Consider the following 26,713-nt stretch of genomic DNA (forward strand, 5'->3'; position numbering starts at 1 on the left):
AACCAGCTGCTTTGAAGTCAGCGATTATGCACATCTTTTATAAAGTCAAAGAGAACCTTCATTTGTTCAGCGGGCTTATTAGGAAGGGAATCGATTTCTAGAAGGGATTCAGAACGAGTCTGAGGGCCAGGGTTAGTCTCAATGTCACCGGCACATAAAAGTAGAAAAGTCATATAGAAGCATTCACATAACGTCTCGCTCAATACCCGTGGGCACGGGAACAGTAGCAGACACAAGGAATTAAATCGCTTAGCATATAACGATAGTTTTGCCCCAACCTGCATGACCAAGGGGAAGCGATTAAGAGCTGTTGCGAACGGGTTGGCGTTTCCTCTCAGCGCTGCCATCCCTTGTTGCGGGTCGGAGATTATTCAGCCGCTGCTGCCAGTTTGTTGAGACTCGGGTAGCGTTTAGGCCGGTGATCCTTCAGCCAAAGGGATGAGTACGTCCGGGAGTAAGAGCGAGAAAAAAAAGGGGTTATTTTACACTATTTACAGTGGCTCCAAATATGGAAGCCCACTCCATGGGGGAGCACTTTGAAAGTCTCAGCTCACTACATGTCTGAGCACATATCAGAACAGGTCAGGACACCCCACTGCACTCAAGGTGTCTCCTTATAAAACATCGGCCTTCCCTAGTTGACCCGACTAGGGAATCAGATGACCTTGATGCGGCCAATCAGACGGGCCGTCTTGTTCGCTGAACTCCGCCTCTAATGTTGCACCTTCGAAGCAAGGACGAGGCAATCCGGAAACAGGGGGTTGACACTACTTCCATGAAAGTCGGTGACCTGTTTCTTGCCCTCCGACGGTCATGTTGCCAGGGTCGGGAGAATGGCCTATTGCACTAATCCCCGCGTCTAACGAAGGGTGGCGGTTGTGGTCGCTCGCTTCTAAGTGAGCTTCTTTGTCATGGCGTCACTGCCACTGTCTGGCACTGTCGCCGTCTGGACGACGCTGATGAAAGGGATGGCGTCGGGGGAAGCACCCAAAGAATGGGCACTGCCGAGTTGGGGCGCTTGTTTGCCCGTCTCGTCGGTGTCTGGCACTGTCGCCGTCTGGACGACGCTGATGAAAGGGATGGCGTCGGGGGAAGCACCCAAAGAATGGGCACTGCCGAGTTGGGGCGCTTGTTTGCCCGTCTCGTCGGTGTCTGGCACTGTCGCCGTCTGGACGACGCTGATGAAAGGGATGGCGTCGGGGGAAGCACCCAAAGAATGGGCACTGCCGAGTTGGGGCGCTTGTTTGCCCGTCTCGTCGGTGTCTGGCACTGTCGCCGTCTGGACGACGCTGATGAAAGGGATGACGTCGGGGGAAGCACCCAAAGAATGGGCACTGCCGAGTTGGGGCGCTTGTTTGCCCGTCTCGTCGGTGTCTGGCACTGTCGCCGTCTGGACGACGATGATGAAAGGGATGGCGTCGGGGGAAGCACCCAAAGAATGGGCACTGCCGAGTTGGGGCGCTTGTTTGCCCGTCTCGTCGGTGTCTGGCACTGTCGCCGTCTCGGCGACGCTCATGAAAGGGCCTGCCTCGATGGAAAACAATCAAAGAATGCGCCCGGCCGATTCGGGACGCAACAGAGCCATGCCGGTAGCACTCCTCTCGTGCCCACTGAAGTTGACCGGCGCAAGTGGCGTATTTATGTCACCGGCTTGTACTGCAGGCGTTGACGATGTGGCTGGACTCGGGTAAACGAGCCCGCCAGGTGAGGTTGCATCAAAGAAAGGAACGCTCTTGACGATGCCGCGGATCAGCATTTGCACGGATGACGGTTGCGAAGAAGATAGTGGCGTAGCATGGTAATCAGTTGGCAGCCAGACGAAAAGCACGGCGATGAAAGCCTGCATCACCAAGGGGAAGCGATTAAGAGCCATGCCGGTAGCACTGCTCTCGTGCCCACTTCGACGAATGTCGTTGGTGCACTCGACCTGCCACTCCTCGTGGTGGTTTCCTTCTTCGTATGGTCTACATGCACTGTGCGCTGTACTCGCGCACATCACCCATCCGGCGTGCAACCCTTCGAAGAGATTGGATTTACAAAACAAAAGGCGAGGTGGGAGGCAATACCTCAGCAAAGGGTTGTGTCACTCCACTACGGACCAACCAATCGATGACAGTTGGAGAAGCTGAAAAAGTCGGCCGATTATTGGGGATTATCCACTCGCCATTAGTTATTGGAAGCTGAAGAAGAAGAACGAGAGCAAAAACCAGCACCAACGAGAAAAACCTTGTTAAAAATACTTCAACACTTATTTTTGCTTGCTTTCTGTGTTCAAGGTATTACTTTCGCACCTCTTTATTTTAAATCGAACGCACAAGTACCTTTATTTTTTCCGCAAAGAGTAACCGTCATCATACGCCATGTTCAATCTTATCGACACGAACAGCAACGCTGACCCAGGCAGGTCAGCCATTCCAAATACGTGTCATTAATCCCGATAGAACAGGAACATCAGCATGCCGTACAAGGAACATTACGACACCGTTCCCCGCTACGAGTCGAGTCGACGCCTGAACATCGACAGGGTGTGTGACCTGGTAAGCCCCGAGGAGACGTTGTCGCTTTGTGGCGATGGTACGGCACGGAACCGAGTGATGAACGCGCTCGCCTTCGAGCTCACCGATACCAGGCAGGGAGCACTGTATCTGCCCTACACGTCCACCGTAAAGGCAGACAGCGAGGATACGTGCTTACCTCGTCTCTACCTTGTCGTGCCCTACCTCGTCGCTTTCATGTCGCCACCGCTGCATCCAGTAGGTGGACGTGATTTCCGAAACCCGTGCCAACCCTACTGGGGGCCAACCATCTTTTCCCGTCCGTATCGGTCCTATGTCGTCGCCGCGGGCTCATCAGAGACTCCGCTTGCTGAACATCTCCGGAAGCGCAAACTGTGATATTCTGTATTACCGAGACAGCGACGCTGTCATCTTCCACGAGATAATTTTCCAGCGCCACCAGCGCATGCTCAAAAACGAATTAAACATGTCAACACAGCCCGCTGAGGCTTGACGAGTGAATGGTTCAAAGCCTCGTCGCTTACGAGTTCCTGACACCCATGTCAGTCCCCAATAAATGTGTAATTTCGGACATTGTTACAATCTCAATGCTCATATGCGCGATGACTACTCTAATGGAAGTATCTGCCTAGGCAACGAGTTTGACAGGAGCGATTTCTATCATCGCTAAAGCTCTTGCAACCAATCTCACACAGACAACGCTTTTGCGGCCTCTAGAAATGTGCGGCCGAATTGAAGAACTGTTCCAGGCGCTTGACTAACTGCTCTAGCTCTTATATACATGGGTGAGAGCTGTTCTGAAATCGATATATCACTGTGTACTTGCAATTAATATATTTCTGTTGGAGCCATGTTTTTTTTTCAAGGCACTTTTGTGTAACCCGTCTAGACGTACAGCTGTATTCAGTGTTCTGCTTCTAATTGAATATCTTGTAGCTCGTACCATCCGTAACCACAGTAGTCTGACTACTATATTCAAGCGAACATTTCTGTTCTTCAGTAAAGCGGCCAATATCGCTTTGGGTTATGGTCACAGCGTTGTGAACTGAACTTCAATGTCATAGTATGCGTTTCAGTGACCGAGTTCATTAGTTCACCAGTTCATTAGTTCAAAATTCATTAGCTATTGTTTCTCCAACTTTGTTCACTAAAACCACAGTCACTAATCTCTTTTCCTATGCGTCAAGGCCACAAAAGGACCTTAGAAAATTCCCGAAGTTCGGCAGGGTAGTTCTAAGAGTTAGTGCGGAGCAGAACCAACTCCATCGCTTTCTGCCTAGCTTCTGCTGTTCGCGGCGCGTCTTAATGTTTTAATGCGATACGCATTTTAAGGATACTGCACGCACTTTCCGGTGTCCATATATCTATCCATCTGTGTCTCTAACTGTTTCGACCAGCCGCCGGCGTCTGCAACCGACATCTCAGCGTAATTGATGCCAGTCATGCGTGACAAGTCGGAGGGCGTAACCGTTTCTGCATTAAAGAAAGAAAAAGACACAACCATTTCATCGCCTTTTCTTTTTTTGACATGATGAATAGAACGTCTGAACTATTAGTACAATCTGGCATCCTCGCGCTAATCGCGGCAATGCAGGTGAGAACCATGCGATCTTAATTCGCTGCTACCCCGCCTGCAGCAGCAGGCACGGATCGCTTGGCGGGCGCGTACTGGCAGACAAAAATAAGCTGGATGGGAGCCAGCTGCCGACTACGATGGCTGATCTTCGCCTGGGGCACCGCTGCAGAGCCCAGGCTCCCTAGGAATCCACTCTGGTCGAACGACGACGTGCACGCTGTCGAGTCGTCGTCTTCGTCGTTCAGAAGTGTCGAGGATACCTGGTTGTGAAGCATTATTCGGGCATATGACGTTTTAGCCTGTTTGAATGCGCGCGCTGCCGTTAACAGAGTGGTGGGCAAGGCGTTTTCTCTGTTCGCCCAACGCAGTGACGGTCGAAGAGGACCGGTGAACCGGTGCACGTTGTACGGCCGAGCATCCGAGCGAGCCGACGCCGTGGCCGTGACAGTGGCCGTCGGCCTAGGGAGCGGCATTCTCTGAGCAGCACCCGAACCGCTGCCACGGGAAGCGCTGGTCCCACGGCGTTCGTTCCTTTGCGACGGTGGTGGTGGTGGATGCTGGAACTCCGGGAAACCTCGATCTTGGGCCACGGCTGTGGAAATGCTCGGCTGCTGCTCCTGGTCCCCAGAACTGCCATTCTTGGGCTTGCTAACAACCGCCTTGGCCCTGTGCTCCTGGCCCTTGCGCCGGTGGGCCTCACGTGGGTTGTAGACGTAGTCCGGGTGATTTCTTCGGTGGACGATGGCAGTTTCGGCTGCCTTGCGCTGGTACGGCTCCTTGACGGCGGCGCTGAGAGAACGCCACAGCTTGCGCAGGCATCTGCTCACGCGCTGGTTGTTCTCTTTTGGGTTCTCATCGGCCACCGATCGCCTCTTTTCCTCCGCTCACAGCATGAAGGCGCTTCGAGGTCGCGGAATGCTCGACCGCAGCTGGTAGCTGTGCTGAACCTCACTGCTCATCGATGAACCCGCCACGCCGGGAAGAGAGGCCAGTGAAGGCACCGCCGTCGCCGTTTCTGCTGCTGCCTGTGACAGAAGGCGCGGAATGCTTCGCAGCTCCTCTGCTGAAGCGAAGCCGACGGCGATGGCTGACTTTCAACCGGGAACGTCGGCAGCAGCGCCCTGGGTGTCCGAAGATATAGACGTCGCGAGATCCGCCGTGGTCGAACGTCGAGCTTCTTCTTCTACTTCTTCATAGCTCGCAGCTCGTGCCCTCTCGTGGAGCGCGAGGACACGAGTGCGCAAAGCTAATGAATTTAGACGTTCAATTCCACTTGAAATTTTATAAAAGATGAATTCGCGGGCTTTCGTTATGACACGGAAAAAATACTGCGTAATAGGTGCGAATTTCAATATTCCTGAATCGGACGTTTTCAAGAGTGCTCTACAATTTTCTCGTGGTAAGTGATTGTTCCTAAATATATGACTTGCTGAGTTGAATATTTATTCTAGACTAATAAACGAACTAAAGCAAATATAAGAAATTTTGTGATTTGGCCCCATAAAGAGGCGACAACATGAACAATGCCCTACCCGCCGTGGTTAATCAGTGGCTGAGGTGTTGGGCTGCTAAGCACGAGGTCGCGGGATCGAATCCCGGCCACGGCGGCCGCATTTCGACTGGGGCGAAATACGAACACACCCGTGTACTTAGATTTAGGTGCACGTTAAAGAACCCCAGGTGGTCCAAATCATTCCGGAGTCCTCACGACGGCGTGCCTATTAATCAAATCATGGTTTTGGCATGTAAAAACCTGTAAGTGTATTTTTTTAATGATCAATCGTCGAAAATCTGATCTGAGGGTAAATCGCTTCGGCTTTTATACATGAGTTATCGAAGGTTCCAGAATAATTGCGTCTCGTTCATTTGCCGAGAAGGAGGTAATCTCTATGCTGCAAAAAGCGTTGCAGAACATGAACACATTTATAGCACTTAATAACTGCTTCATAAAATCTTCGCTTCAAATAGGTTCTAAAATAAGCGCGGGATCTCCATAATATCTTCCTTTTTTCTCTACTTTCAACCAAGAATGCCGTGTAACTTTGCAGTCTCGTACTCCAGCCGCGCGTCGTCGTCTTCGACGAATGTCGTTGGTGCACTCGACCTGCCACTCCTCGTGGTGGTTTCCTTCTTCGTATGGTCTACATGCACTGTGCGCTGTACATGCGCACATCACCCATCCGGCGTGCAACCCTTCGAAGAGATTGGATTTACAAAACAAAAGGCGAGGTGGGAGGCAATACCACAGGAAAGGGTTGTGTCACTGCACTACGGACCAACCAATCGATGAAAGTTGGAGAAGCTGTGTCGGCCGATTAATGGGGATCATCCACTCGCCATTAGTTATTGGAAGGTGAAGGATTAGAGCAAAAACAGCCCCAATGAGAAAAACCTTGTTAAAAATATTTCAACACTTATTTTTGCTTGCTTTCTGTGCTTCAAGGTTTTACTTTTGCTCCTCTTTATTTTAAATGGAACGCACAAGTACCTTTATTTTTTCCGCAAGGAGCAACCGTCAGCATACGCCATGTTCAATCTTATCGACACAAACATCAACGCTAACCCAGGCCCGTCAACCATTCCAATTACGTGTCATTAATCTCGACAGAACAGGAACATCAGCATGCCGTACAGGGAACATTACGACACCGTTCCCCGCTACGAGTGGTGTAGACGCCTGGACATCGACAGGGTGTGTTACATGGTGAACCCCGAGGAGACGTGCTCGCTTTGTGGCCACGTTACGGCACGGAACCGAGTGATGAACGCGCTCGCCTGCAAGCTCACCGATACCAGGCCGGGAGCACTGCATCTGCCCTACACGTACACCGTAAAGGCAGACAGCGAGGATATGTGCTTACCTCGTCCCTACCTCGTCGTGCCCTACCTCGTCGCTTTCATGTCGCCACCGCTGCATCCAGTAGGTGGACGTGATCTGCGCAACACGCGCCAACCCTACTGCGGGCCAACCATCATTCCCGTCCGTATTGGTTGTATGTCGTCGCCGCGGGCTCATCAGGGACTCCGCTTTCTGAACATCTCCGGAAGTGCAAACTGTGATCTTATGTATTACCGAGACAGGGACGCTGTCATCTTCAACGAGACAATATTTATCGACAAAGCTAGGCAGAATATCACTGACGATATCGAGATAACTTTCCAGCGCCACCAGCGCATGCTCAAAACGAATTAAACATGTGAACACAGTCCGCTGAGGCGGGATGAGAGAATGGTTCAAAGCCTCGTCGCTTACCAGTTCCTGACACCCGCGTCAGTCTCCAATAAATGTTAAATTTCGGACATAGTTGCAATCTCAATGCCCATACACGCGATGACTACTCTAAAGGAAGTTTCTGCCTAGGCAACGATCTCGCCAGGAGCGATTTCTATCATCGCTAAAGCTCTTGCAAGCGATCTCACACAGACAACGCTCTTGCGGCCCCTAGAAATGTGCGGCCGAATTGAAGAACTGTTCCAGGCGCTTGACTAACCGCTCTAGCTGTTATACACATCGGCGAGAGTTGTTCTGAAATCGATATATCACTGTGTACTTGCAATAAATATATTTCTGTTGGAGCCAGGTGTTTGTTTTCGTTTTTTTCAACGCGCTTTAGTGGAACCCGTCTGGACGTGTATTCAGTGTTCTGCTTCTAATTGAATATATTTTTTCGAGACCCAGGTTTTTCCTAAGTGCTGTAGCTTGTATCACCTGCAACCACAGTAGTCTGCTAACTGCTATATTCAAGCGCACATTTCGGTTCTTCGGTACAGCGGCCAAATTCATTCTGTATGTTTTTCAAACCTGTTTCAGAACAAGATGTTTATTCAGTATTTGGCAACTTAAAAATGGTTCCTCTCGTGATATTGATGGCATAAAAATTAGGCCTATCAAATATGTGCTGGATATATTCGTGCCTTGTATTACTCAAATATTTAATCTTTGTTTGTCGAACGCAGTCTTCCCCGAAAGAATGCAGATAGCGAAAGTTAGTGTTTTGTTTAAAAAAGGTGACAAAAATGATGTAATGAACTATAGGCCCATATCTATTCTATCAGTAGTATCCAAAGGATTAGAAAAGCTAATGCACCGTCAGCTATACCAATTCTTCGACAATCACAATGTAATCTCACCTACTCAGTTTGGTTTTAGAAAACACCGGTCCACAGAAATGGCATTACTGCAACAAAGGAATTCATTTTGTCTCAATTTGAAAAAAAAAAAGAAACATGTCGTCTTGGGATTGTACGTAGACTTTAGCAAAGCTTTCGATAACATTCAGCACTCTACATTACTTGAAAAGCTATACTGCTATGGAATTCGTGGTCATGCGTTGGACTTGTTTAAAAGTTATTTGAAACATCGGAAACAGGTAGTTGAAATAAATCGTAACTGTTCGACGTTAAAGCCAATAACTAAAGGTGTGCCACAGGGAAGCATCCTTGGTCCTCTTCTGTTCATTGCCTTTATAAATGATTTGATACGCATTTATCCTGATGCTATGTATGTTCTATATGCTGATGATGTCAGCATATTTATTTCTGCTGCAAACAGCGAAATACTTCAGCAAAAGATGAACCAGATTCTTGCACAACTAAAAATATGGTCATGTTCCAATAATTTAGGTATAAACACAAGTAAAACAAAGGCGGTACTTTTCAGACCAAAGAACAAACCGGCAAACGATAATTTACATCTTGTGTACGGTGCTACCGAAATAGGGTTAGTAAATCATATAAAAATTCTAGGAGTTACATTTTCAAGTAATATGCTTTGGAAAGAACATATCAACAGCGTGTTGGAACAGTTATCGCGCGTTGTGGGCATGGTACACCGTTGCAAAACAGTGTTACCATATAATGTAAAGCTTTTACTGTATAAATCACTTATTTATTAACACCTTACCTATTGTTTTTGGTATGGGGCACTACAACTTACACAAACCTACAAAAGTTATACTTGATGCAGAAGAAATACATAAGAATACTTTCCAATTTGCCGTATGATGCCCACACGCGCGGCTTGTTTGAGCAGGCTGGAATATTACCCGTTCATAACCTGTATGCATTTAAATTTACTTTAGCAATCAGACGCGACGTCAAAGAAAATAGACATTTTTACATGACCTTTCCAACCTACAGCAAAACGTTACATCGCTTGACACACGAAGTAAAGACACGTGGAAAGTAAAAACACCCAGAACAAATTACTCAGAAGGTAAACTATCGCACATTCTTCCTAAACTACTTAATGAATATGTGAAAGCCTGTGTTGATCCCTACAAGTGTACACTGCCTAAACTACGTGAGCTACATATGTTAGGAATCTAAGTTGCGTTACTGCTATGTATGTCTTTTTGTTTTTGTTTGACTAAAGTGTGCTATGCCTCTTTTTTTTTTAACACATGCCACTGTTGTATTTACTACACAAAGGTAGTTGCGGGCTCTTGTCAAGCTGCCTCTACAAAGAGCAGCTTTTACCCGCAGCTTTCCTGTCAGTGAACTGATGAAAATAAAGATTATTATTATTATTATTATTATTATTATTATTATTATTATTATTATTATTATTATTATTATTATTATTATTATTATTATTATTATTATTATTATTATTATTATTATTATTATTATATCGCTTCGGGTTATGGTTACAGCGTTGTGAATTGAACCTCAATTTAATAATATGCTTTTCCGTGACAAAGTTGTAAATGAGAGTCGTGTTTAAAGCACCTGCTGGACGCTGCATAATATCGCAAAATTCATCAGCGATTGTTTCTCCAACTTTGTTCACTAAAACCACAGTCACGAATCTCTTTTCCTATGCGTCAAGGCCACAAAAGGACCTTAGAAAATTCCCGAAGTTCGACAGGGTAGTTCTAAGAGTTAGTACGGAGCAGAACCTACTCCATCGCTTTCTGCCTATAGCTTCTGCTGTTCGTGGCGCGTCTTAAAGTATTTTTTTATACGATACGCATTTTAAGGATACTGCACGCAATTTCCGGCTTCCATATACCTTTCCATCGGTGTCTATAACTGTTTCGACAAGCCGTCGGCGTCAGCAACCGACATTTCAGTGTAATTGATGCCAGTCATGCGTGACATCTCAGAGGGCGTAACTGTTTCTGCATTAAAGAAAGAGGACACAGCCATTTCATCACCTTTTCTTTATTTGACATGATAAATAGAACGTATGAACTATTAGTAATGTCCGGCATACTCGCACAAATCGCGATAATGCAGATCAGGTCCGCGCGATCTTATTTTACTAATACCCCGCCTCTAGCAGCAGGCGCCGGTCGCTTGGCAGGCGCATACTGGTGGTCATACGAATATGCTGGAGGGGTGCCAGCTGCCGACTACGATGGCTGACCTGCGCCTGGTGCACCGCCTGCAGAGCCCAGGCTCTCCAGGAATTCACTCTGGTCGAACGACGACGTGCCCGCTGACGAGTCGTCGTCTTCGTCGTTCAGGAATGTGGAGGATACCTGGTTGTGAAGCATTATTCCGGCACATGGCGTTTGAAGTTGGTTGAAGGCACGCGCTGCCGTCAACAGAGCGGTGGGCAAGGCGTTTTCTCTGTTCGCCCCACGTAGTGACGGTGGAAGAGGACCGGTGAACCGGTGCACGTTGTAGGGCCGCACAGCCGAGCGAGCCGACGCCGTGGCCGTGACAGTGGCCGTCGGCCTAGGCAGCGGCATTCTCTGACCAGAGCGCCCGAAGCGCCGCCACGGCCAGCGCTGGTTCCACGGCGTTCGTTCCTTTGCGACGGTGGTGGCGGATGATGGAACTCCTGGAAACCTCGATCTTGGGCCACGGCCGTGGAAATGCTCGGCTGCTGCTCGTTGTCCCCGGAACAGCCATTCTTCGGCTTGCTAACAACCGCCTTGCATGGCCCTGCGCTCCTGCCCCTTGTGCTGGTGGGCCTCACGTGGGTTGTAGACGTAGTCCGGGTGATTCTTTCGGTGGGCGACTGCAGCTTCGGCCAACTTGCGCTGGTACGGCTCCTTGACGACGGCACTGAGGGAACGCCACAGCTTCCCCAGGTGGCTGCTTACGCGCAGGTTGTTCTCGTTCGGGTTCTCAGCGGCCACCGATCGCCTCTTTTCCTGCGCCAACAGCATGAAGGTGCTTGAAGGTCGCGGAATGCGCGACCGCAGCTGGTAGCGGTGCTGAACCTCACTGCTCATCGATGAACCCGCCATGCCGGGAAGAGAGGCCAGTGAAGGCACTGCCGTCGCCGCTTCTGCTGCTGCCTGTGACAGAAGGCGCGGTATGCTTCGCAGGCTCGTGCTGGTGGTCCTCCTCTGAAGAAAAGCCGACGACGACAATGGCTGACTTTCACCGGAAGCGGCCTCTGAAGAGCCCAGGGCGTCCAAAGATGTAGATGTCCAGAGATTCGCCGTGGTCGAACGACAGGCTTCTTCTTGTTCATAGCTCGTGGCCTATGCCCTCTCGTGGCTCGCGAGGATACCAGTGGAAAAAGCCAATGAACTTAGCAGTTGAATTCCACATAACATTTGAAAAACGATAAATTAGCAATCTTTCTTTATGACGCGGAAAAAAATATTGTGTAATAGGTAAGAATTTAAATATTTCTGAATCGGACGTTTCCAAGAGCGCTCTACAATTTTCTCACTGTAAGTGTTTGCCACTAAATATATGACTTGCTGAGTCGATTAATTATTCTAGACTAATTAAGCAACTAAAGAAAATGCAAAAAATTGTGTTATTTGGCCCCATAAGAGGGCTGACGAGATGATTTTGTCCGTAGTCATTATAATAATAGTAGTAGAAGTAGTAGTAGTAGTAGTAGTAGTCGTCGCAGTAGTAGTGGTAGTGGTGGTAGTGGCAGTGGTGGTAGTGGTGGCGGCGGCAGCACAGCAGCGGCTGTAGTAATAGAAAATGCAAGAAATTAGTAGTAGATGTAGTGGAAGTAGTGGTGGTAGTAGTTGTAGAAGTAGTAGTAGTGGTGGTAGAAGTTGTAGTTGTAGTAGTATCACTAATGTAGTTATAAAGTAGCACTCGGAGCTTAGAGTTTTTCCCTCGGTATGGTAAATGAATTTTCACTATTACGTCTCTGAACGCGCTTACGCGCTGTTCAACGAAAATTCAGACAAGGGCATTGTAACTTGCACAATCACTCTCCTTCAATGCTTTTCTTCTAGTCATGAAACTCCCGCTTAACGCTTTGGGAGTGTTTCATACGACGCCCGCAATGCTGGCGCAGATAGAAAGGTAAGATAGAGAGAACGCATACGCATAGTGAAGCAATACAAATACCTTGCTGTATCGAAAAACGAAGCAAGGACATATCTCAACCCTACACCATGATAAGCCAAGAAAGAAGGGGAAGCGGAATTTTTCAATAAGGACACATAGAGCACTTTAGGGATACAATAAATATAAGGCGGTGCGAGGAATCTGGAAAGGATTAATGGGGCCAGCGCGAACGTTCGCAAAAACAGTTCTCTGTCCAAAATCAGACATCTTCTCCGCGTTGTATGTTAACCAAAGTTCGGTAGGCTGGTTTGCTTTGGGGACCATGGTAAAAGCACTAACGAGGCAGTGCAGGGCAACAAGGGTTGGGCATCTTTTGAAGTCAGAAAAGCGCCAATTAAAATTAGTTTTGAAGAAAGAGGGGCGAATATGGAAGAAAGTAAATGGGCAGCTAAAGTGCACAAGTACCTGTTACTCAAAAAGTAGGACACAGAATGGAGGAAGAGATCGAGAAAATCGGCACCAATGCACAGATTAATTGAAAGGAAATTAGCGAAACAAAGACAGAAAAATAGATGCAAAGGGTGGAAACAAAGAAATGCTACAGAATTATGAGAATTCTTTACCACGGTTGTTACTTCGCTTTTGCTGACATATGTTGCTAGCGTATGCTTGTCTACTTATCGCTTTTTCTGAAGCCAAAGAATGCTTACGCATTAGTAGACTATTCTCATAATTTGTCTAGTATTTTTAAAGCGAAGCTTTATGTCTAGGCGAAATCGTAATGGCTGGGCGTAATCACCTGTGTACAGAAAACTCTCATCATCAGCATTGACTCGATCGTCGTCGTCTTCTTCCGCAGCTGGCTCGTTGGTGCCCCTTGGGTTGCGCTCGTGCTCGTGCTCGGCAGGCGCTCGTGCCACTGCTCCCGCGTTCGTCGTCGTCGTCGTCATCTTCCACAGCTGGTTACATTGCCGCTCATCATTCCAGCTTAGAATGTCACTTGTCTTCCGTCGTCATAACAAGGTGGTCGCATTTACAGGGGTATGAGCCATTGTTTAAGCGGGTACGAGCCATTCATTGTCTTAACGAACGTGACGGACTGATTTAATTTTGAAGCAATTTAATTTCGAAGAATCGCAAGCGAAAATGAACCCTCGCGATTAACCCAGTGATAAACACCGGGGCCGCACCTTTCAGCTTCGCTGGTTGACCATCTTGAAGGAGTGGAAGGGCGAACGATCTTTTTTCTTTTTTCTATTTTTTTAGGTAGGTAGGACATTAGGCAATATGATAACAAGAGCTTGGTGGCACAACCCACCGCCTCGTTCTAAAGGGGACGCTCCTAGCATCCATCCATCCATCCATCTTGCGCATCCATGCGCAAGAGCGGCGCCTGCTGCATACATACCTAGCATACATGACGCATTTTAGAGTTATCAATACGAGCCGCTCGCGACAGTGGAGCCCTGGACTAGGGGCTCCAACCACGGGACCCAAATTTTGTTTTTTTTTCATTAAAGTTTCTCTCTGTGTGTGTCGCTAGAATGCTTTTATGTTAATTGGATTAACCTCTTCATCGTGAGATGGGTTCTGCGCGATTTTAATGCTGGGCTTCCTTCTCCAAGTCTAGCCACTTTTCGGCAGGCCAGCCTATCTCACCGTTTTCGTGGGCCGGTCACGGTGATGTCCAGTCCAAAATCGTGTGCCGCAGGATTGACTGGGTATGTACACTTGGATTCTCTACTAGATTACTGCACTGGGACCTTAGCCGGGAACCAGTCAAGCTGTTTGTTCAGCTTTCCTTCTATGCCTATCTTACCTTTATGATGAAACAGACGAAGTATTATTATAAAACTGCCGCTAAGCGCGTAACCCCATTTATGGCAGCACATCTAGGTAATTGCAAGTTCAAGAACAAATCTAGCATTCAAGAGCAAAATTTGTTCTGCTCAATTCTGAAGATCCAATGATAGCAACATGTTATACATCAACTGTTTCATGTTACCCTTTACCACATAAGGTGAATGATAACCCTCATCTGCCTATTAGAGGACGGTGCTGGTGGCTCTGCGACGCGACAGTAAAGATGCGAACAGCTATATCTCCGCACAGAGATGATTCAGGAGATGGGCGAGCTTGGCCAATTCGAATGGCTTTGCATGTGGATCATTATCAGCTAATAAAAGCTACGATGACCAAAGCCGCTGAGCCGGAGATTGTTTTGTTTTAACAGCTCTCAGAAGCTCACAAGCGGTGATCAAATCAACTAGTTTGACCCTGGAACAGAATAGAGCTTGCGAGAACCTAGCCTCCCACTTCATTTCCTAGGAAAGCGAGATGTATTCACTCTTCTGCGCAGTTTTTCTGGCGTAGTGTAGTCAGCGTCAGCAAAAGACATCTTAGCGTAATAGATGCCAATCATACGTGACACCGCTGAGGGCGTAACTGTTTCTTCATTAAAGCAAGAAGACAAAGCCATTGCACCACATTTTCATTCTTTTGACATATGATGAATAGAACTTATGAACTATTACTGCAGTCCGGCATTCAGGCACTAATCGCGACAACGCGGATGAGGATCGCGCAATCTTGTGCTTCTGATAACCTGTCTGTAACAGCAGCCGGCACCGAACGCTTGGCAGGCGCGTTCTGGTGGTCCTTGGCTGCAGTGGAGCATTGGCCAATTAACGATGATGGCTGACCTTCGCCGGGGGACGCAGTGTGCAGAGCCTAGGGTCCCCAGGAATCAGCCCTGGTCGAACGACGACTTGCCCGCAAATGAGTTGTCGTCTTCGTCCTCCAGAATCGTGGGGGATAGCTGATTATAAAGCATTGTTCGGGCATATGGCATTTAGGCTCTTTGAGTGCGCCAGCTGCCGTTAACTGAGCGGAGGACAAGGTGTTTTCTCTGTTCGCCCCACGCAGTGACGGTGGCAGAGGACCGGGGAACCGGTGCACGTTGTAGGGCCGCTCAGCCGACCGAACCGACGCCGTGGGCGTGACAGTGGCAGTCGGCCTAGGGAGCGGCATTCTGTGACCAGCACCCGAAGCGCTACCCCTGGCAGTTGGTTGCACGGTGTTCGTTCCTTCGCGACGGTGGTGGCGGATGCTTGAACTCCGGGATACCTCGATTCGTTATGACACGGAAAAAATACTGTGTAATAGGTACGAATTTAAATATTGCTGAATCAGACGTTTCCAAGAGCACTCTACAATTTCCTCATGGTAAGTGGTTGTCCCTAAATATATGACTTGCGGAGTTGAATATTTAATCAGGACTAATTAGCCAACTAAAGCATATATAAGAAATTTTGTGATTTGGCCCCATAAAGGGGCCAACAACATGAACAATCCTCTAACAGCCGTGGTTACTCAGGGGCTAAGCTGTTGGGCTGCTAAGCACGAGGACATGGGATCGAATACCGGCCACGGCGGCCGCATTTCGGTAGGGGCGAATTGCGAACACACCCGTGTACAATCTAAGTGCACGTTAAAGAGCCCCAGGTGGTCCAAATCATTCCGGAGTCCTCACTATGGCGTGCCTACTAATCAGATCATGGTTTTGGCACGTAAAAACCTGTAAGTGTATTTTTTAATGAACAATCGTCGAAAATCTGATCTGACGGTCAAGCGCGTCGGCTTTTATACATGAGTCATCGAAGGTTCCAGAGTAATCACATCTCTCTCATTTGCCGAGAAGCAGGTAATCTCTAGGCTGCAAAAAGCGTTGCAGAACATGAACACATTTATAGAACTTAATAACCGCTTCATAAAAGCTTCGCTTCAAATAGATTTTAACATGAGCGCGGGATCTCCGTAATATCTTCCTTTTTTCTCTACTTTCCACCAAGAATGCCGTGTAACTTTGCCAGCCTCGTTCTGCAGCCGCGCGTCGTCTTCGTCTTCGACGAATGTCGTTGGTGCACTCGTGCTACCACTCCTCGTGGTGGTTTCCTTCTTCGTATGGTCTCCATGCACTGTGCGCTGTACTCGCGCACATCACCCATCCGTCGTGCAACCCTTCGAAGAGATTCGATTTACAAAACATAAGGCGAGGTGGGAAGCACTACCTCAGAAAGGGTTGGGTCACTGCACTACGGACTAACCAATCGCTGAAAGTTGGAGAAGCTGAAAAAGTCGGCCCATCAATGAGGATCATCCACTCGCCATTAGTTATTGGAAGCTGAAGAAGAAGAAGGAGAGCAAAAAACAGCACCAACGAGAAAAACCTTGTTAAAAATATTTCAACACTTATTTTTGCTTGCTTTCTGTGTTCAAGGTTTTACTTTCGCACCTCTTTATTTTAAATATAACGCACAAGTACTTTATTTTTTCCGCAAAGAGCAACCCTCAGCATACGCCATGTTCAATCTTATCGACACAAACATCAACGCTGACCCAGGCCAGTCAGCCATTCCAATTACGTGTCATTAATCCCGATAGAACAGGAACATCAGCATGCCGTACAGGGAACATTACGACACCGTTCCCCGCTACGAGTGGTGTAGACGCCTGGACATCGACAGGGTGTGTGACGTGGTGAGCCCCGAGGAGACGTGCTCGCTTTGTGGCCACGTTACGGCACGGAACCGAGTGATGAACGCGCTCGCCTTCGAGCTCACCGATACCAGGCCGAGAGCACTGCATCTGCCCTGCACGTCCACCGTAAAGGCAGACAGCGAGGATACGTGCTTACCTCGTCCCTACCTCGTCGCTTTCGTGTCGCCACCACTGCATCCAGGCGGTGGACGTGATATGCGCAACCAGCGCCAACCCTACTGGGGGCACAACCATCTTTTCCCGGCCGTATTGGTTGTATGTCGTCGCCGCGGGCTCATCAGAGACTGCGCTTGCTGAACATCTCCGGAATTTTCCAGCGCCACCAGCGCATGCTCAAAAACGAATTACACATATGAACACAGCCCACTGAGGCGTGATGAGAGAATGGTTGAAAGCATCGTCGCTTACGAGTTCCTGACACCCATGTCAGTCCCAATAAATATTGAATTTCGGACATTGTTGTAATCTCAATGCTACACACGCGCGATGACTACTCTAAAGAAAGTGTCTGCCTAGGCAACGATCTTGACAGGAGCGATTTCTATCATCGCTAAAGCTCTTGCAACCGATCTCACACAGACAACGCTTTTGCGGCCCCTAGAAATGTGCGGCGGAATTGAAGAACTGTTCCAGGCGCTTGACTAACTGCTCAAGCTCTTATACACATCGGTGAGAGTTGTTCTGAAATCGATATATCACTGTGTACTTGCAATTAATATATTTCTGTTGGAGCCAGGTTTTTGTTTGTTTTTTTCAAACCACTTTAGTGGAACCCGTCTGGACGTACAGCTGAATTTAGTGTTCTGCTTCGAATTGAATATATTTTTTCGAGACCCACGTTTTTCTTAAGTACTGTAGCTTGTACCACCTGTATCCACAGTAGTCTACTGACTGCTATATTCAAGCGCACATTTTGGTTCTTCAGTAAAGCGGCCAATATCGCTTCGGGGTATGGTTACAGCGTTGTGAATTGAACCTCAATTTCATAGTATGCGTTTCCGTGACAAAGTTGTAAATGAGAGTCGTGTTTAAAGCACCTGCTGGACGCTGCATAATATAGTAAAATTGATTAGCTATTCTTTTTCCAACTTTTTTCACTAAAACCACAGTGTCGAATGTCTTTTCCCATGCGTCAGGGCGATAAAAGGACCTTAGGAAATTCCCGAAGTTCGGCAGGGTAGTTCCAAGAGTTAGTGCGGAGCAGAACCAACTCCATCGCTTTCTGCCTAGCTTCTGCTGTTCGCGGCGCGTCTTAAAGTATGTTTTTATACGATACGCATTTTAAGGATACTGCACGCACTTTCCGGCGTCCATGTACCTTTCCATCGGGGTCTATAACTGCTTCGACCAGCCGTCGGCGTCTGCAACCGACATTTCAGCGTAATTGATGCCAGTCATGCGTGACACCTCAGAGGGCGTAACTCTTTCTGCATTAAAGAAAGAGGACGCAGCCATTTCATCACCTTTTCTTTATTTGTCATGATGAATAGAACGTGTGAACTATTAGTAATATACGGTATAATCGCGCAAATCGCGACAATGCAGATGAGTTCCGCGCGATATTATTTTACTAATACCCCGCCTGTAGCAGGAGGCACCGGTCGCTTGGCAGGCGCATACTGGTGGTCATACAAATATGCTGGACGGGAGCCAGCTGCCGACTACGATGGCTGACCTGCGCCTGGGGCACCGCCTGCAGAGCCCAGGCTCTCCAGGAATTCACTCTGGTCGAACGACGACGTGCCCGCTGACGAGTTGTCGTCGTCGTCGTTCAGGACTGTGTAGGATACCTCGTTGTGAAGCATTATTCGGGCACGTGGCGTTTTAAGTTGTTTGAAAGCACGCGCTGTCGTCAACAGAGCGGTGGGCAAGGCGTTTTCTCTGTTCGCCCCACGCAGTGACGGTGGAAGGGGACCGATGAACCGGTGCACGTTGTAGGGCCGCACAGCCGAGCGAGCCGACGCCGTGGCCGTGACAGTGGCCGTCGGCCTAGGCAGCGGCATTCTCTGACCAGAGCGCCTGAAGCGCCGCCACGGGCAGCGCTGGTTCCACGGCGTTCGTTCCTTTGCGACGGTGGTGGGGGATGATGGAACTCCTGGAAACCTGGATCTTAGGCCACGGCCGTGGAAATGCTTCGCTGCTGCTCCTGGTCCCCGGAACAGCCATTCTTCGGCTTGCATGAAGGCGCTTGGAGGTCGCGGAATGCGTGACCGCAGCTGGTAGCGGTGCTGAACCTCACTGCTCATCGATGAACCCGCCATGCCGGGAAGAGAGGCCAGTGAAGGCACCGCCGTCGCCTGTGCGGCTGCGTTTTGTGACAGAAGGAGCGGAATGCTTCGCAGGCTCGTGCTGGTGGTCCTCTGCTGAAGCGAAGCCGACGACGACAAAGGCTGACTGTCACCGGGAGCGGCCTCTACAGAGCCCATGGCGTCCAAAGATTTAGATGTCCAGACAATCGCCGTGGTTGAACGACGAGCTGCTTCTTCTTCTTCTTAGCTCGTGGCCTATGCCCTCTCGTGGCTCGCGAGGATACGAGTGGGAAAAGCCAATGAACTTAGTAGTTAAATCCCGCATGAAAATTTGAGAAACGATAAATTAGCAATATTTCTTTATGACGCGGAAAAAATATTGTGTAATATGTACGAATTTAAATATTTCTGAATCGGACGTTTCCAAGAGCGCTCTACAATTTCCGCACTGTAAGTGTTTGCCACTAAATATATGACTTGCTGAGTCGCATAATTAATCTAGACTAATTAAGCAACTAAAGAAAATGCAAGAAATTGTGTGATTTGGCCCCATAAGAGGGCTGACGAGATGATTTTGTCCGTAGTCATTATAATAATAGTTGTAGTAATAGTAGTAGTAGTAGTAGTAGTAGTAATGTATCACTAATGTAGTTATGTAGTAGCACTCGGACCTTAGGGTTTTTTCCTCGGTATTGCCACCTGTAGGTAGTTGGTCGAGGGCAAGAGTGGGTCGAGCCCAAGAGAAGAAAGAAGACCGCGCGCTCCTTCTCTGCTCGAGCCAGCCCCGACGGCCGCGTCTTCCAAGAGCCAGCTGCTCTACGTTTATTAAACCTTCAGGACTACTTCTCGAGGCTCGTGACAAACTGGTGGAGGTGCTGGGTAAGCGTCTTCACGTATGTTGCAGACCCCTCCAAGGATCCGCGCTACGAATCCAGTGCCTGTCGACACTCCCGTGCATCGGGCCAACCGCAGGATCAGGGGACTGTCTCCAGAAGTCGTCAACGCTACAGTTCCCACCACATCAACCGGTATGGCCAGCGCTTCTCTTCAAACCGCCCCAACCGGTACGGGAAGCACGATGTCGAACCGTTACACACTTGAGAGCCCACGGATCCCGAAGACGTTTCATGGCACTGTCTTCGAAGACGTCGAAGACTGGATGGTCGAATATGAGCGTGTGGCCTCCGTGAACGATCGGAACGACACGGAAAAACTCCGACACGTCTACTTCTACCTGGAGGATGGCGCGTGTACATGGTTTCAGAACCGCGAGGCGCAACTGACGTCTTGGCGCGAGTTTTGTCGTCAGCTTTTGGAGACATACACCAGTGCTGATCGCCACGAACGAGCGGAACGTGCGATTCAGGCCCGCGTCCCGTTGCCAAACGAAACTGTGACCACTTACGTCGAAGACATGACGCGCCTCTTCCGACGGGCGGATCCAAGCATGACGGAGGAGAAGAAGTTACGTCATCTGATGCGCGGGGTCAAGGAGCAACTCTTCGCTGGCCTCGTACGGAGCCCTCCGAAGGCGGTCGCAGAGTTCTTGTCCGAGGCCGTGACTATGGAAAAGATGCTTCTGCATCGCTAACATGTATGAGCGACAAGCGAACAGCATGTCTGCTGCTGACATTTTCACGGCCATAGGAAGCAAAGGTGACTGTCTGCGAGAACTCATCCGCTCTGTCGTGCGTGAAGAGTTGCAAAAGGCCGCCGTAACACCTCACCCTACGGTAAGCTCCAAAGCGAGCATTATCAAGGACGAAGTGCACCAGGCACTCCGTGACACCTTGCCTCCTGCTAACGCTGCGGCAGTACCTCCTGAATATCCGCGTACGAGCTATGCGGAAGCCCTGAAGCGCCCTGCTCCCTCTCCGCCGCTGTTCGTTCGTGCTCCTCCTACGGTGTCAATTCAGTCGGCGCAGCCGATGTCGTACTACGACGCTGGGTATACACCGCCTCCGGTTGTTCATGCCGCTCCATTTGCCCACCATTCGGAGCAAGCGGTTCACTACGTCGACGACAGACGCCCGCCCCCTCGGAAGTCGGATGTTTGGCGCACACCCGATCATCGGCCTCTGTGCTTCCACTGCGGAGAAGCTGACCACCTGTACCGCCAGTGCCCATACCGGCGCCTTGGGATTCATGGCTTTTCCGCATACTCGCCGCCACCCCGATACGGCCAGCGACCCCGGGACATTGAGGACTACCTCTCTCAGCAGCGCCTCCCACCGCCTGCCAGGCGGCAGTCGCGATCGCCGTCTCCCAGACGATTTTCACCTCCGCCCCAGCGCTATTCTCCCGAGCGGTCGACCAGTCCCCGCCGGGAAAACTAACTGAGGCGATCTTTGGGGGCGAGGTCGCTGACGGTCGAAGCGCTGAAGACCTCCGACGGACGCACTTACGGAAACATACCGTTCCGCCATCACCTGCAGCTGAACGAGACAACCGGCTTTCGCTCGATATACCAGTGACTATTGACGGTTATGCTGTGAGTGCTTTAGTGGACACCGGCGCAGACTACACGATACTAAGCGGGAAAATAGCAACGCAGCTGAAGAAAGTGATCACGCCCTGGCATAACTCGCAGATTCGGACGGCTGCCGGCCACGTCGTTACTCCGTTGGGCGCCTGAACGTCTAGAGTGGAGATTCAAGGATCTACATTCGTTGCGAGCTGCCTTGTCTTACGCGAATGCTCCCGCGAAGTTATTCTTGGGGTTGACTTCCTGCAGGAGTACGGCGCGATTATCGATCTGCAAGAGCGTCGTATCACTTTCTCTGCCGCACGAGCAATCGACGTGCAAGACGGCCAACGGCGCGACGACGTACTTCGTGTTTCGGCAGACAGTGTAATGCTTCCTCCACGAGCCAGTGTCCTCGTCGACGTTACATGCTGTGGCTTACGTGATGGCGAAGCGGTGGCCGAAAGTAACTTGGAACACCTACTGAAGCAAGGTGTTTGTGTGCCTCAAAATGTTATACAGATTCGTGCTGGTCATTCGAAATTGCTTGTTACCAACTTTAGCTACGAGCACCGACACCTGTTCCGCGGCACTTCGTTAGCGTTTGCTGACGCAGTAGCAAACGTTAACAACTGCTTCACGTCAGAAGTAGTGGAGACAGCAGACACGTCTCTGGGCCATTTCGACATCAATTCTGAACTGTCCACCGATAGCCAGACAGCACTGCGCAAGCTCTAGCTTGAATTCAGGACCTGCTTCGCACATTCTTCCAAGGTACGCCAGACTTCCATCACTAAACACAGGATCATCACGTACGAAGACGCACGCCCGATACGCCAGCAGCCTTACCGCGTGTCGGCAAAAGAACGCGAAGCCATACGTACGCAAGTCCGGGAGATGCTTGACGATGGCGTCATCGAACCTTCCAACAGCCCGTGGTCGTCTCCGGTCCTTCTTGTCAAAACGAAAGACGGAACGCTACGCTTCTGTGTCGACTACCGCAAGCTCAACAACGTGACTAAAAAGGACGTGTACCCGCTGCCGCGTATCGACGACTCGTTAGATAGACTACGGCGTGCCCCCTATTTTTCTTCTCTCGATTTAAAAAGCGGGTACTGGCAAATCGATGTAGACGAACGCGACCGCGAGAAAACAGCCTTTGTGACTCCAGATGGGCTCTATGAATTTCGAGTGCTTCCTTTTGGCTTGAGTTCAGCCCCGGCTACTTTCCAGCGAATGATGGACACTGTCCTTACTGGACTGAAGTGGCAGGCCTGTCTTGTGTACCTGGATGATGTGGTCATCTTCTCTGAAACGTTCGAGCAGCATCTTCACCGCCTACGGAGTGTGCTAGAAGCCATCCGATCGGCAGACCTCACACTTAAGCCCGAAAAGTGCCACTTTGGTTACGAAGAGCTCAAGTTCCTCGGGCATGTAGTAAGCGCCAAAGGGGTCCGACCCGATCCCGACAAGCTTGCCGCAGTGGCCGCGTTTCCAGCTCCTGCCGATAAGAAGGCCGTCCGGCGCTTCCTGGGTTTGTGAGCCTACTATCGCCGGTTTATTAAAGGCTTTTCGAAGATAGCGGAACCCCTGACACGTTTTACGAGGGACGATACGCCATTTGTGTGGCATAATGAGCAACAGGCGGCTTTTGCTGAATTACGACAGCGCCTGCAGTCGGCACCCGTTCTTGCACATTTTGACGATGATGCTGATACTGAGGTGCATACCGACGCCAGCAGCATTCGCCTTGGCGCAGTGATCGTCCAGCTTCAAGATGGAGTGGAAAGAGTTATAGCGTATGCCAGCCGCTCCCTGTCCCGTGCCGAGGCGAATTATTCGACTACGGAGAAAGAGTGCCTCGCGGTCGTGTGGGCGATCATCAAGTTTCGCCCCTATCTCTATGGTCGTCCCTTCAAAGTAGTGACGGACCACCATGCCCTCTGTTGGTTGGCAAGCATGCGCGACCCTTCAGAACGACTAGCACGGTGGAGCTTGCGGCTACAGGAATTTGACATCACCATCGTTTTTAAGTCTGGCCGTAAGCATGAAGACGCTGACACGCTGTCCCGCGCACCCATTGATCCTGCCAGTCAGGAAACAGAGGATGATGACGGCTTCCTGGGCGCCATTAGTTCGTCGGACTTGAGCAGACGGCAGCGTGACGACGCTGAGATTAGACCGATCATCGATCATTTAGAGGGCCACGACACAACCATACCACGCCATCTGTCCCGCTCGCTGACGTCCTTCTGTCTGCGAGACAACGTGCTTTATAAGAAGAATGCTCGTTCGACCAGCCGTGCTTACCTCCTGGTGGTTCCAAGGGACATGCGCGACGACATCCTCTTCGCTTGCCATGACGAACCGACATCTGGTCATTTAGGCTTTTCACGAACACTCGCTAGAGTAAGCGAAATGTACTATTGGCCCGGGCTTTCGGCAAGCGTCAAACAGTACGTTAAAGGCTGCCGTGAATGCCAGCGCCGCAAGACACCATCCGTTAAACCGGCTGGCTTACTTCAGCCAATTGAAGCACCTCATACGCCTTTCGACCAAGCCGGCATGGACATTCTCGGACCGTTTCCTCTCTTGGTCAACGGTAACAAATGGGTGATCGGCGCGACTGATTATTTAACACGCTATGCTGAGACGCAGGCGATCCCACGAGCCACGGCCTCAGAGGTAGCGCAGTTCTTTATGCGCCACATCGTCTTGCGTCACGGTGCTCCCTCCACTGTAATAACAGACAGAGGGACAGCATTCACAGCGCAGCTTATGGACGAAGTTTTTGAATTGAGCAACACCAGACATCGCAAGACGACCGCGTACCGTCCGCAGACCAACGGACTTACCGAGCGACTAAATAAGACTGTCACAGACATGCTCGCCATGTACATCGACGTTCAACACAAAACATGGGATCGGATCTTGCCTTACGTGACCTTCGCGTATAACACCGCCGTGCAAGAGACGACGCGCTTCACGCCCTTCCGCCTTCTCTACGGTCGCGAAGTCCAGACGATGCTGGACGCTATGCTGCCGTGTCAAGACGCTGACCTATTCACAACTGACGCCGAGGAATTTGCACAGCGTGCTGAGGAAGCTCGGCAGCTCGCGCGGCTGCATATCGGCCAGCAGCAGCAGGCAGACGCACGATGCTACAACATCCGCCACAGGGACGTGTCCTACAACCCCGGGGACCAAGTTCTGGTGTGGACCCCCGTTCGCCGTCGTGGCCTCTGTGAAAAGCTTCTGAGCCGGTATTTCGGTCCGTATAAAGTGCTCCGCCGCATCAGTGACGTAAACTACGATGTTGTTCCGGACACAACATCGCAGACACGGAGTAGGACACAAAGACAACCGACCTCAGACATAGTTCATGTTGTGCGCATGAAGCCGTACATTGCGCGTTTGTAATTTTTTTTTGTTTTCATTTTTTTTCTCTCATTCCCTTCTTTGTTTCTACTTTTCATTTATCTTTGGGAGCTTGCTTCTTCGTTCATTGATTGTGCCGGCGTGACGGCTACATTTTTTTGTGTACTTTCGCTTTGCCTGGCTTCCTCTTCTTTGTCTTCTACGCCTATTCATTTTTAAGCATCGAGGCGATGCTTTTGTTCGGAAGGGGGGATATTGCCACCTGTAGGTAGTTGGTCGAGGGCAAGAGTGGGTCGAGCCCAAGAGAAGAAAGAAGACCGCGCGCTCCTTCTCTGCTCGAGCCAGCCCCGACGGCCGCGTCTTCCAAGAGCCAGCTGCTCTACGCTTATTAAACCTTCAGGACTACTTCTCGAGGCTCGTGACAATATGGTAAAAAAATTAATGACTGATTGAGTGATTGATCGAATAAATAAATGAATAATTTACGAATGTTCACTAGTACGTCTCTGAACGCGTTTGCGCGCTGTTCAACGAAAATTCAGACATGGGCATTGTAACTTGCAACGCATGTGTACAATCACTCTTTTTCAATGCTTTTTCTTTCAGTCATGAAACTCCCGCTTAACGCTGTGGGAGTGTTTCTTACGACGCCCGCAATGCTTTTGCAGATAGAAAGGTATAAGATAGAGAGAACCCATACGCATAGTGAAGCAATACAAATACCTGGGTATCTCGAAAAACGAAGCAAGGACATATCTCAACCCTACACCATGATAAGCCAAGAAAGAAGGGGAAGCTAAATTTTGCAATAACGAAACATGAAGCACTTTAGGGATACAATAAATATAAGGCGGTGCGAGGAATCTGGAAAGGATTAATGGGGCCAGCGCTAACGTTCACAAAAACAGTTCTGTGCCTAAAATCAGACATCTTCTCCGGGTTGTATGTTAACCAAAGATCGGTAGGCTGGTTTGCTTTGGGGGCCCATGGTAAAAGCACAAACGAGGCGGTGCAGGGCAACAAAGGTTGGGCCTCTTTTGAAGTCGGAAAAGCGCCAATAAAATTAGTTTTGAAGAAAAAGCCAGGAATATGGAAGAAAATAAATGGGCGGCTGAAGTGCACAAGTACCTGTTACTCAAAAGGTAGGACACAGAATGGAGGAAGAGATCGAGAAAATTGGCACCAATGCACAAAATAATTGAAAGGAAATTTGCGACACAAAGACAGTAAAATACACGCAAAGGGTGGAAACAAAGAAATGCTACAGAAATTATGAGAATTGTCTACTAATGCGTAAGCATTCTTTACCAAGGCTGTTACTTTGCTTTTGCTGACATATGTTGCTAGCGTGTGCATGTCTATAGACATGCATACGATGGTTATACTCATCGCTTTTTCCGGAGCCAAAGAATGCTTATGCATTAGTAGACGATTCACAGAATTTGTCTAGTATTTTTAAAGCGAAGCTTTATGTCTAGGCGAAATCGTAATGGCTGGGCGTAATCACCTGTGTACAGAAAACTCTCATCATCAGCATTGACTCGATCGTCGTCGTCTTCTTCCGCAGCTGGCTCTTTGGTGCCCCTCGGGTTGCACTCGTGCTCGTGCTCGGCACGCGCTCGTGCCACTGCTCCCGCGTTTGTCGTCGTCGTCGTCATCTTCCACAGCTGGCTACGTTGCCGCTCATCATTCCAGCGTAGAATGTCACTTCTCTTCTGTCGTCGTAACAAGGTGGCCGCATTTACGGGGG

At 49.5% G+C, this 26,713-nt stretch overlaps 1 long non-coding RNA gene across 1 annotated transcript in view; it reads left to right on the plus strand.

Moving 5' to 3' along the window:
- LOC125942351 (uncharacterized) overlaps positions 1 to 19,103 on the plus strand; it is a 45,087-nt gene extending 25,984 nt beyond the window's left edge. Inside the window, exons 2-3 of the long non-coding RNA XR_007465028.1 lie at positions 11,154 to 11,217; positions 19,057 to 19,103. This is a non-coding gene — a long non-coding RNA (uncharacterized LOC125942351). The remainder of the gene's footprint in view (positions 1 to 11,153; positions 11,218 to 19,056) is intronic.
- Positions 19,104 to 26,713: the final 7,610 nt, after the last annotated feature.

The sequence above is a fragment of the Dermacentor silvarum genome, chromosome 1 (genome assembly GCF_013339745.2).
Source record: "Dermacentor silvarum isolate Dsil-2018 chromosome 1, BIME_Dsil_1.4, whole genome shotgun sequence".
Taxonomy (NCBI): domain Eukaryota; kingdom Metazoa; phylum Arthropoda; class Arachnida; order Ixodida; family Ixodidae; genus Dermacentor; species Dermacentor silvarum.